The sequence below is a fragment of the Halyomorpha halys genome, unplaced genomic scaffold (genome assembly GCF_000696795.3).
Source record: "Halyomorpha halys isolate HHAL.00 unplaced genomic scaffold, Hhal_1.1 Scaffold186.1, whole genome shotgun sequence".
Lineage (NCBI taxonomy): Eukaryota > Metazoa > Arthropoda > Insecta > Hemiptera > Pentatomidae > Halyomorpha > Halyomorpha halys.
In genome coordinates, this window is record NW_027116002.1 from 46,098 (window position 1) to 58,467 (window position 12,370).

The 12,370-nt window shown below is 30.1% G+C and overlaps 1 long non-coding RNA gene across 1 annotated transcript in view; it reads left to right on the top strand.

Moving 5' to 3' along the window:
• The first annotated feature begins 2,206 nt into the window (after window positions 1–2,206).
• Window positions 2,207–12,370, top strand: part of LOC136797153 (uncharacterized) — a 35,715-nt gene continuing 25,551 nt past the window's right edge. The window contains exons 1-2 of the long non-coding RNA XR_010845001.1: window positions 2,207–2,262; window positions 3,274–3,356. This is a non-coding gene — a long non-coding RNA (uncharacterized lncRNA). The remainder of the gene's footprint in view (window positions 2,263–3,273; window positions 3,357–12,370) is intronic.

Sequence of the window (12,370 nt, forward strand, 5' to 3'; positions counted from 1 at the left end):
TTAACCACGAATTAGTTGCAATCTTATAGAAAATTCATGGTAGATTCCGAAAATGGTGCCAGGAGTTGAAAATTTATCAGCTGTAGTTTATAATTTTGGATTTTGGATCGGGGAAAATGTAGTTTCCAGAAAAATTCACTGTGGCACTGAACAACATTTTCTTCGCTCAGTTAGTGAATTTTCCTTCTGAAACCTCAGAATTAATATTTCAACTGTTGTAAAGTTCAAAAAGAAACGGCAGTATTTAATAAATTGTATTAAACCAATCAATTTATAGTAATTCTTAGTTGGAAATTAATTTTTTTCCTAATGAGCTTAAATGGCTGCGTTGGAAATGGAAAAAAGCATAAGCATTCCAATAGATCATCATCATCATGTCTACTGTGGGTTTCAAGGTTAAACAGTTCATTATACTATGAATCATTATGAGAACCGAATAAAAAAAATAAGAAAAAATGTCGTAAAGGTCATTATTAGTGTGTGATTTTAAATTATGTATTCGAATAAATATGCATCGAGGTGATTAAAATAAGGTGAAAATAGAAGTGAATATAGTTTGTAACGACGAAGGTAAAGGTATTGTAAATGTTAAAATATTTGTTTTTATAATAATTATATAATCATATACAAGATCATAAATACATTATTTTTAAAAGAGTCATTAGTAATAATTTTTTTATAAAAGAAACTCTTTGCCTTGTAATCTTGCCTGTAGGTGGTATTGACATTTGTATTATGATATTTGACCGGATTGCTGATTTGTCCGAGTCATTTTGTTTTGGAATTTTTATTTGTTGTACTCTATATGATATATGGTCGTAAATTAAAAGAAAAAAATAGAAATTATTAATTTAAAAAATATTTAATATTCCAAGGATTTGAAGATGACACAAATAGTAGAAATATGTAAATAACCTTAAGGTGATTTTCTTTTTCCATATATTATTGGCTATAGATTGTCAAACAATTTTTTACCGAGCTTATGAATATTTGAGATTATCTCCTTTTAATGATTTATTTTGGAAAAGACTGTTTTTGAAAGACGTTTCGAATCCTGCTCTTCTTATTATGGGATGTCACCTTGAATCTTCGTTCGAGATTGCTGATAGAACAGCTTGCGGCAAAGGCTCCCAACATATCAACACATTAATATATTAACAACAGTGACATATTAATTACAAAACATCTTGGAGTCACCTGGACCTTTAATGTCTTCTGGAGGTCCTGTTCCAGAAACAAGATGTTTCTTGCATTCCATTTCTCGAAAGTGATGTTTTGCAATGTCGAAACTCAGGGATAAAATTTCTCAGGTTTAAAAAAACTTTGGAAAAACTTATTTTTCAATTCTGCTTAATATAAAGAAATTATCATCGGTGACATATCATCTCATAAACTATCACCCTTTGAACTGACACCCCATAACTCCAAAAAAAAAAAAAAAAAAAAAAACCCTTATACCATTTGAAGAATATAAATAATTTCAACTTTATTCTCGAGACTTCTCGAAACTAGAAAATATTTTATAGGTATCATACAAAACGATCATTGAGACAAGATGTCTCTAAAATAATTCGTTATTTTTTGTATTATGTTCGTAATTTTCCTTGTAATCTATGTGTTAGTCTTATTCTCGTAAAATGTATCTATTTGTTTGTTCTTGGTAGACTGAATTGCTATGAATGATTTATATATTCTGTGACTATGAATGATGGTCTGATCTCACATTACCGTCTAATATTGAATTTGTTTAGCGGGTCACTGAAGAGGATCTAGGAGGGTGAATTCCGGAGAGCGAATTTGTTGATCGGGTGAATTGAAAAATTGTGAAAGGGTGAAATTGGAGGAGCAGAAATGAGAAAGAAAAATAGGAATGAATGAAACATTTGTATTTGTTGTACAGACCGAAATGGATTGTAAAAGGAAACTGTAGGGGTGAAAAAAATTGTTTATTATATTCTATTATTGTATCTCTCTTTTTTTTTTTATGATTATACCATGTGTGTGTAATTTATATATGTCCGATTACGGATTGATAAGTATGCTGTGTGAGATAGCAACCTAATGTATTTAGGCAGCATAGATAAATAAATAAAGTATTTCTCTCCTTTAATCTATTAAAATAGTATCTGTGATTTTTTTGGAGGTAGCAGATGATGCAGCTTAAGCGACGAAATACCAACAACATATGATCATTAAAAATTGACACGTTTTACAAAAGTGCCTGGCGGATTTTATATGATTTTATTAACCATTTAAATGTAGGTTAGTATATCTTTATTTTTTTTCCTATTTCTGCTCATCAGTGTATTTGTTGTTACAATACTTTTTATTAACAAGTGTAAGATGTATAGGTTCCAGATATTTATGAAATTTTTTCTTTGTAAAATTTGACAAATTTACTTTTGCCACTCTAACTGCAAAAATAGGAGGTGGTGTTGTAGTGGGAAAGATAATGGAGATACATGACAAAAATAATTATACATTCAAAAGAAAAAGTACTTAAGTCCATTTACATATCAGAAAACATTAATTATACGGTGAATTTTAAAAAAGACACTAGAAATCTGAACCGACACTATGCATAGATTTTAAGTAAAATTAATTTATGGAAAATACGGGATAAAATTAATGTTGATAATTATAATTAGCCTTGATATGAATTGTAATAATAATAGAAATAGGAAATTTAACCAAAATATAGTTGAAATAAATCAAATCCCTGACCTGAGTGAGGGGAAGGTTACATGTTGTGATAAACTATAATAGTAAAACTTAAAAAAGTTTTAATTTTTAATTTAACATGAAGAATTGACAGAATAATTAATTCGAAATAGTTCAACAAAAAAATCCTAAGCTGAACGTATGGTAGTCAAAAGATCAGTGAAAAGAACCTTGTTCCAAAAACCTTGCTTACTTACGATTAGAAATCGTAGAAATTTAACGTTTTAGAAAAATCATCTTTTCAATTATATTATATTATATATAAAAATTATTGACCTTAACTAAATATGAAGGTAATGGTCGGGGATTCGGTCGAAAAAGACCAAGACATAGTTATAACTATTTCTACTAACTTTCTCCTTTACATCATTTCAATCATTTATATAAATAAATAAAATCTTAAGTTACGACCATAGTTGCTTCATACGGCCATAAATTGTTATATTTCATTGCTGTTCTAGTCAAATTTAATTTAGAAGAGATTTTGAAGAATATAAGTGAAAAACATTAGGATTTTTTTTACTACTGATACTGGTATTTTTTTCTTCCCAGGTTTGCTACTCTTACCTTGGATTTCTCCCCAAAATAGTTTCTGAGGTGGATAACTACTGGAAAAGTGTCAACCGTTGGGAATAGTCTGTATTCGTCAATAATTTTATTTTTTGATTCATTTATTTTGGGATAAGTGGAAAAATTCACACTAACAATAAAATAAATTAAAAGAATGTGGCTGTAATATCAGAATTACGTGCACTCTTGTGAAGTGTTACAACATCTTCAATTAAGTGTTCAAACAAATATATGGACTACATGATATCATTTGGTTAAGAAATGTAAACTAAAGAAATAACTTTTATTTCTGGACACTACCCGCATTTCAAGAATCTCGCAACAACATGAAATGCCAGAAGTACGAGTGTCGCTGGTCTAGGATCTACTGTACCGAACTATAGCACGAAAATGATATTGCGACAGGTGAAGTATTCATATTTTTAACAGTTATAGAGAAGATTGTAATTGATAATCGTAATTGTTTCTACTCTACTGATTATTTTCAATATAAACTGTCGCCGCAATAATAATTTAAAAACAAATATGAGTGCAGTTATTTTCTTAAATCACTACTGTAGTTAATTGTCACTGTATAGATGATCCATACCAATTAATTGGTAAGTATTGATCTCCAAATTAATTGTTGTATGATATTTATTACAAGTTTTAAATTTTAATGTTACATTGACTATTATTGCCTGAAATACTCGAAGCCGAACATACTAAATTACAATTACAAGAACAGGGATTTTCAAAAGTCACGACATTAAATTAAATTTATGTGTATTCTACATAAATACGTAATTACGCCCTTTACTGCCTAGTTCTGGAATACCATATTAATTACAATTAAAATTTTATAATAGGTTTTTTTTTTTAATATATGAGAAAAATGATATATTCTAACAACGTTAATTTCGATCGTCATTAATTCGATATTTAACAATATCGTGACCAGCTGATATTACATGGTAGCCTCATCGTCGAGAAAGAAGGCGGATGGACCCTGGTAGACTATTAGCATACGGTTTGGGCAGGCTCAGATAACAGAGCTAATGTAGCAAGATGATTGACTGGCCAACGACGATTGGACCAGGTCCAACTCACGCTCATGAATAATTTATCTCGTCTCAGGAGTTCGTCGTGAGGATCTGTTAGCCGGCCGTGTGGCACAGTGGAGACCACTAGGAGTCATGCATGTATTATGAATATAGCTTTTGTCACACACTTCTTTATGATTGCTTCGATACCCCTCTCCCCTCCCCCTTAGGAACTTATGTCAATAAATTTCTAAAGATATATATACATCTTTTATGCTATCAAAAAATTTTAATTTTTAATATTTGTAAATGATGCAAAGATGTCTAAGCGAGTGGGTTTAAAAGAAGATTTTTTAAACGATTTTTCTTGGATCGTTTTAAATTAATTGATTTTAAATAGAATCAAGGCAATAAACTTTTCAGTTTGCTATTTATTACTGTTCTTACAATACATATGCTGTTTGACTTCCTCTGGGTTGAATAACTTCATGAGTGTTCTGCGCAACAACTTTTAATTATATCAGAAAAATACTTGAAGTTCCTGATGCTTATTAGAAGTATTTTTTAAATAAAGAGTAGCTTATTTACTAAGGTGAAAAAATAATTTGATTTATTGATGATACTTAATAATAAAAAAGAGATGTTGACTATACATTATTATGAGGTGTTATATATAGTTGACCGCAGATTAATGATTGGTGAAGTTTGTCGGGGGGCGCGGTCACCAATGAACAACATAAATAAACAAAACCATATTTATTTATTTTATGCCGACATTTCGACCTGAGTTTCATTGATGAGTTCAGGTCTTCATCAGGGGTTATGGCGTAGAAGGTAGGCCTACAACTGAAGTTGCACCCCCCGACAAACTTCTCCAATCATTTATATATTATTATGATTATATATTTACCTAATTATAATAGTAATATTTTTAGTGTTATATATTTAAGACAAAAAGAAGCACATCGTAATCAACGATTTACTATTTATTTATACTTTTCTAATAGTTTTTATTGAAGAAATATAAAAAAAAAGTTGTCACAATTGAGAATAGTAAATTTTAGCGCTCTAGATAATTATTCATTTTATTGCTTGTAACTATGATGATCTCTGAACATTTTATTGAATTAAAAGTTTTGAGTAAGTTCAGAGAGGTAGTCTAATCAATAATGGCTCTCATATTACATATTGGAGCACCGATGCCTAAAATCATTAAAATAAGCGTGTACCGTGTATAGTGAAACTTGCTTGTTCTGTACAAATATCAAAATATCTGACCGAAACAGGGCTCCTCTTCGTATGACTTGGATCCCGATGATCACTTCAGTATATTACGAATTGCAGGTAAGGAGGTTAACATAATTATGGTAACTGGTAGCTGGCCATTAAAGTGTTTCTATACAGGTGTAGTTGGGAATATGAAACAATTAACAAGTAAAAGTAAGATTTTTATAAATCTTTGATCTTTTTACTAACTGCTTCAACGAATGCGTATCCTTCCCATCAAATTAAGTACTCGTTTAATTGAGGAAATTTGCTTTAATTATTATGCAATTACTTCTTGGAACTGATGTTTAATAAATAAAACAAAAATATGATCCTTCATTCCACTTATTGTCCTTGAGGAATATTAAGTGTAGGATACTCCAATCCTTTTACAGAAATCCTTAACGACCTGGGTGACACGCTAGATGAAATATACCGCGTCCCACTGGCCGCTTATATTAAATGAGGCTCAGCTTCGAGGAAATGTCTTGCCTCTTCTTAGCTATGATAAATAGCATCTCATCTTAGGTGCGTATACTGTCTCCGATTAATGATCTCACCTTCGTGACCTAAAAAGAACTTACATAGGGAAACACTCTCTCCTATAATGGATAGCAGAAGGATACATATAAGAAATCCGTAGTTCAGCATACCAATAGATGAGGCAGAGTTTATCAGATGTTTAGGTACGATGACATGACAGGCTACACTAGTCTTAAATAAATTATATTATTTTATAGAACTAAAAGGTCAACTCGAGTGATAACTGCTCATTTGGCTTTAGAAATCTTGAAAAAAGTAATAATAATTTTTAAATAAAAGTTTCTTAACACTTTTTATTTAATCTTGTCAGTAAAAATAAGTATTTTTTTAATTCAGTAAATTAACTTTAATCATAATAAAATTATTCCTTGGAGCTGATGTTTAATTAATGAACATAAAACCCTCTCCAATAACTATCCCTTAATGTACCAGAGCTCCAAGCAGTGAATTAATGATTCTAAGGTACATTAATGATTCTTGTTTAAGATGGCGAAAGAAAATGGAATAGCTCATTAAACCACCGTTTGGTAAAAAAAATTCAAATAAACTGCATGGGAAGAAATAGAATTATGACAATTTAATGTTTATTAAAGAGAATTAATACAATCTGCCACAAAGTAAGAGCAATAAGTATTGGTTTTCAAATATTCATTCAATCTATATGTACAGAAATAGAAGAACAAATAATGTAAATACTAATCACTGAATTAAAGAAGAAAAAATGATATATTAGTGTATTTAAAGAAGAAAAAATGATATAAATATTGACAGAATCCGTGAATACAAGAGCGTAGGAGGATATGTGAAGCAAATGAGAGAGGAAACAAAAAAATTGAAAATAACAGACATAAAAGACTGCCTGGATAGAGAATAGTACGGAAAAAATTTAAAAAAATCAATGTTCTTGCGGCAAATAAAGAAAAACGTAAGGATACTGCGTGATCGAGAGATAGGAAGCAAAGGTACGCAAAAATGACGAGAAGATACTGAGAGAGAAGAAAAGCAAAAATGAGAAGGGAAAAGTAGTGATATTCGCGTAGTCTTCAAAGGCCGTTCCATGAGAAAAAAACATTTAATAAAATAAACTACTATTATAATTGATATAAATAAAATATGAATATATAATATTATATATATGATCTAATAACTCATGCAAAAGAAAAATATAATTTAATGAAAGTGAAAATAAAATAAATACGCATTCACACCCATGTACAATACTAATATTCTGCACTGGAAATCCGAGCCTGTACTTGCCACCCACGTTTTTACGGGGTTCATAGTATAGGACAAGCTACCCAATAAAACTTAGAAAATTCAATAGCATTATATCTCAGACAATTATATTGAAGCTAGTCTGGAAATGTCTAAATATTTTTAAATAAATAAGAAAACCGCCAAACATGAAATAAAACCGACTAGCAAACTCTCGGACCTGGAATGTGTGGTTGTATCTCCGACTTTTGCTTTTGAAAGCTAAGTCTGAACTAGAACAACAGCTTAACTTGTATCACTCGTAAAAAGCCAAAGTTGCAGTTCTGTAAGTTTTGCAAGGGTGAGATTTTGCTTTATTTTTCGAAGAGCTATAAAGATCTAACTGAATATATATCTTCGCTAATAATCAATTGAATATGGGAAATGATCAATTGATATTTATCAACATTAGAAATTAGATGATACGTTTAATCTTTAATCTTAAATTCAGATACTCCACTTCATAGGAATAACAATGTGTATCCATAGAAATGTCAGGATGTAGTGAGCTAATCTAGACAAAACGTATATTTATATTACCTACTAAAAAATTGATTGTTTACAATTTACAATCGTGATAGTTTACAATTTATCTATTTTTGCTCATACAGCTGCTTGCATTTTTTTTAAAATTTTTTAAATTATATAGCTCTGCTCTACCTCTCATACCTGGGGGACAGAGGGTTGAGATTGTAGATAGCTAATCTGGAAATGTCTTAATATTTTAAAATAAATAAGAAACATAAAATATAACCGACTAGCAAACTCTCGGACCTGGAATGAGGTAAATGAAACAGAATTGACCTGGTCTGTAATTTATTTTAATAGTTTAAACTGGATAAAGTCAATTTTTTAAAAGAAAAAAAACGAAAAAAAGGATTTTTTTGGGTCAAGAAAATAATGAAGCTAATAATTAAATTTGAAAATAAGTTGCTTAGACCAAAGAGGCTTTCTAAACATGATTACAAAAAGAGTATGGTAAGCTTCACAACCATCCATTCCAAAAGTGAGGGATGTGAACTATAAAGATCTTATCTTCATCTTCATTGGAAGGATAAAGTTTGTTAGCATCAATGACTGTGTAAATCTTAAATGTTTAAACAACTTCATTTTCAGAATGTATTATTTCTAAATTAAATTGTTAGAGGAAATAAATAAGTTCCAAACCGATTACCGTGATCTATGAGGACGTTGTTGACAACGGGATTTAAGTTTTCAGTTGAAATATTTACAACCAGGCCTTAGGAGTCCTAATGTCCTCAACGGTATTTGAGATATCAGCTAAAAGGCTCAGTAAAAAAAACTCTGAAATTCGTTAGGTGGTGACCTTTTTGAAATAACGGCCCTAGGATGCTATCTTCCATTCTTCGTTGCGTCCTATAACCTCGTACACGCCATGCGATCCATTTCCTGTTTCCGCTTATGATGAATTTGCCCAGATAGCCACCGGTGTAAACTTTACCTGTACACATTTTTGGGTAATTATCTAACTTTATAGTTTTTCCAGAATGATCATAGGGCTAATAATTTTGAACGAATAGTGCCAGCGAAGGATCAGTTACAAGCCACTAAGCGTGATATGACAGTACTGAATTATATATTAATCAGATTTTCAGTTAAAATCACTAAAAATTTCAATAGTTATTTCAATAAAATTGATTTATATACTACCGTTAGCTGATGTGTTCAGTGATAGATCATATAAGAGTGCTGGCCGAATCTTCATGCTGTATGACATGATCCAACGATTATATAAAGAAAGAGCTTTGAATGAAGTGAAAGACTAATAGCACTAATTAATTTACCATTTGAGTAATGAAAATTATACATTTTAGTTCGTGTCGCTTTTAATTTTCTGTCAAAATGTCTAAGTGTATGCCAAACTTTGTCGAGTTTGTTTAATATAACTATTGTAAAATCTGAAGTCATTTGAAGATTTTTTTTGTGATATGAAAATACAAAGCTTTTCTTTTTTCTAGGTTCTCCTTTATATTTAGGTTTCGGAGCTGCGGGGTAACCTATTATTACCCAAATAACTGTGATTATATTAAATACTTTTTCTATTCATGGTGAATCGATTATATATTTGATAACGATTAAATTAAATATACTGTATGATATTTAATTCAGCTTAAGCGATATCAATTTAACTTGAAGCTGAAATTCATAAAAAAAGGCTGCCAACTACATAGGTCAGTATAGCTTCCTCACTGTTTCCATATTTTAACGTCTTATGTTTTGTTTTTTCATTATTTCTTTTTGACGTGACAACGTCTTATAAATCATTTTGCGGGATGCCATGTTAGAAAAAGTGTCCCGTAACGGAAGTAGATTGTGGGGGAGGTAATTAGTAGTGTAGTAGTGGGGGTAAGAGGATTATAGAGGCCTACACGGGCACGGTTTTTTATCGTTTCATCTTTATTTTCAGAAAAAAAAATCTTGAAATTAACTTGGGTATCGAGGTTTAAGATTTTTCGTTTGAGAATAAAATCTTCGTAATTTGACGTTAAAATATAGATGTGTCCTGAAAGGAGATTTTAGCATGTGTAAGCAAAAGTAGTGGACGGAATCTAATGAAATAGATACAACTATTTTAACTAATCTTCAACTTTCCGCCAAGGTTACGAAAAATCGGACCTACTGTTTTCGAAATATCGGTGTACCGAGGAAAATACGTTTACGTATACGTAAGCAGAATCTGTCAACAACATATGAACCCGCAGAATCTCTGAATAGTACATAAAAATTGGATTAATTTTCATATCGCTTTTGCCCGATCACAAATTTGGCAGATGTACACTAGAAACCGTCTTTGAAAATTGTGGATTTGAAAAAGAACATGAATCTTTTTTATTTGTTGCATGATTACAAAGCTTCCCTGCTTCACTAATTTTCCCATGTAAGTGGTTTATAAATAAGCAGCACGATAATAATTATAATAAATTATTTTAAAATGAGATAAGTCTAAAAATTAATTAATATGAATAAATATTAATCATAAGTACCGAATGTAAGTCTCGTTCATGAAATTATTTTTTCAGAAATTTGTAAGTGAAAGAAAATTTCTTATATTTTTAACAATGAAACAAATCATTAAATATAAATATTTTAGGAATTTGCTTTCAATAGTTATTATATCTGAAAAATAAAGTTGTTTTTTTGACAAATTGAACTTCTACACCGAAAACGTTTTCCGTTTATTTCAAAATTTAAACATCTGAGGATGTGATAACATAAAACATGTTTATGAGTGATAAACAAGTGTTCCCGATAAAAATTCAATTCATCTAACTGAGATGCTCCCTTAATTTTTTAAAAAAATTAAAACAAAAAAAATATATATATATATTTCTCTTCATACACAGAGTTTGATTATATTATTTTTTTTTATCCTTCTTTTTATGCATAATAGCAATTCGCAATGCGTGCATAATAGAAAAAGTTAATTTTAAAATTATTACTTCGAAAGTAATTCTATCTTCCCTGTTTCAGAAATATTGTTGTTGTGATTATGTATACGATTAACATAATGAGGTATTTTCAAACTCTTCAGAGCATCGGTTCTAATAAGGAATAGAAATAGGCTACAGATTGGAACTGAGCGAAAGTGCTGCAATGAGCTCAGGGTAGTGGTTGGTTTAACTTTCGTAGTGATGCCAATCAGTTTGTGATTAGTCGAATGGTTATTGAGCCGTGGTCAGCTGTGGTTGCATCTCCGACTTTTACTTTTGAAAGCTAAGTCTGAACTAGAACAACAGCTTAACTTCACCCGTATAAAGTCAAAGTTGCAGTTCTGCAAGTTTTGCAAGGGTGAGATTTTTCTTGATTTTTCGAAGTGCTATAAAGGTCTAACTAAATATATAATCGAAGAATAAATAATAGATATGATATGTTTATATCGTACTGAGATTATAACGTCACTAATAATAAATTGAATATGGGAAATGATATTTATCAACATTAGAAATTAGATGATATGTTTAATCTTTAATCTTAAATTCAGATACTCCACTTCATAGGAATAACGATATGTATCTATAGAAATGTCAGGATGTATGACTAGGTAGTGAACTAAGCTAGACAAAACTTATGTTTATATTACCTACTAAAAAATTGATTGTTTACAATTTACAATCGTGATTGTTTACAATTTATTTATATTTGCTCACACAGCTGCTTGAATTTTTGTAATTTCATTTTTTAAATTATTAGTACGAAAATAATAACTTTTTCTTTTTTATTTCAAGACTTGAGAGGGCTTCGCTCTGATCTTGAAGACCCCTACTCCTACCCCTCATACGTGGAGGATAGAGTGAGCTCGAGGATCCTCAAGTTGAGATTCTAAATATTGTGTATAAGTTAAGTATTGGCGAAAGCACAATGTCAAAAAAGAGAAGAAGGAAAAAGATCTAACTCGCTTGAACTGTTGTAAAATACTGATCTATTTGCGGAGCCTGTCCGTCTATATATATACAATCGGTCAGCTGTTCTCGATCAGCTGATATGGACCTGTCAGCTGACAGTCCGTAACTTATAATTTATATTACATTGTTTGATTATGTTCATCTTATTTATTTATTTTTCTGTTTATATCGTACTGAGATTTTATTTATTTTTGGTATGAATGTGTTTAATTAGCAATATACTACTCATTACCCAAGTTTTTGGCAGGTTGTAATAACCTTAGTAAACTTATTAGTAAATAAAGTAATTATTAAAACAAAAGAAAGACTAGAATGGACCCAATAATTATGAAATATCATACTCCTAATTTATATTAAGTGCATATATTATTTAATACAAATTATACACAAATGCATTAGAAAATGAAGAAAAATGCATCATCGAACGTTTTTCATATTTTCCTAATAAAAAAAAAATACAAAGAATATATTTATAAGATAGCTGATAATATACCTTCAGATTCTGAATTTTTTAAAATTTATTCCAAACGTTTAAAGGCTACTTTTTTTTTTTTTTTTTTTTTTTCCTAC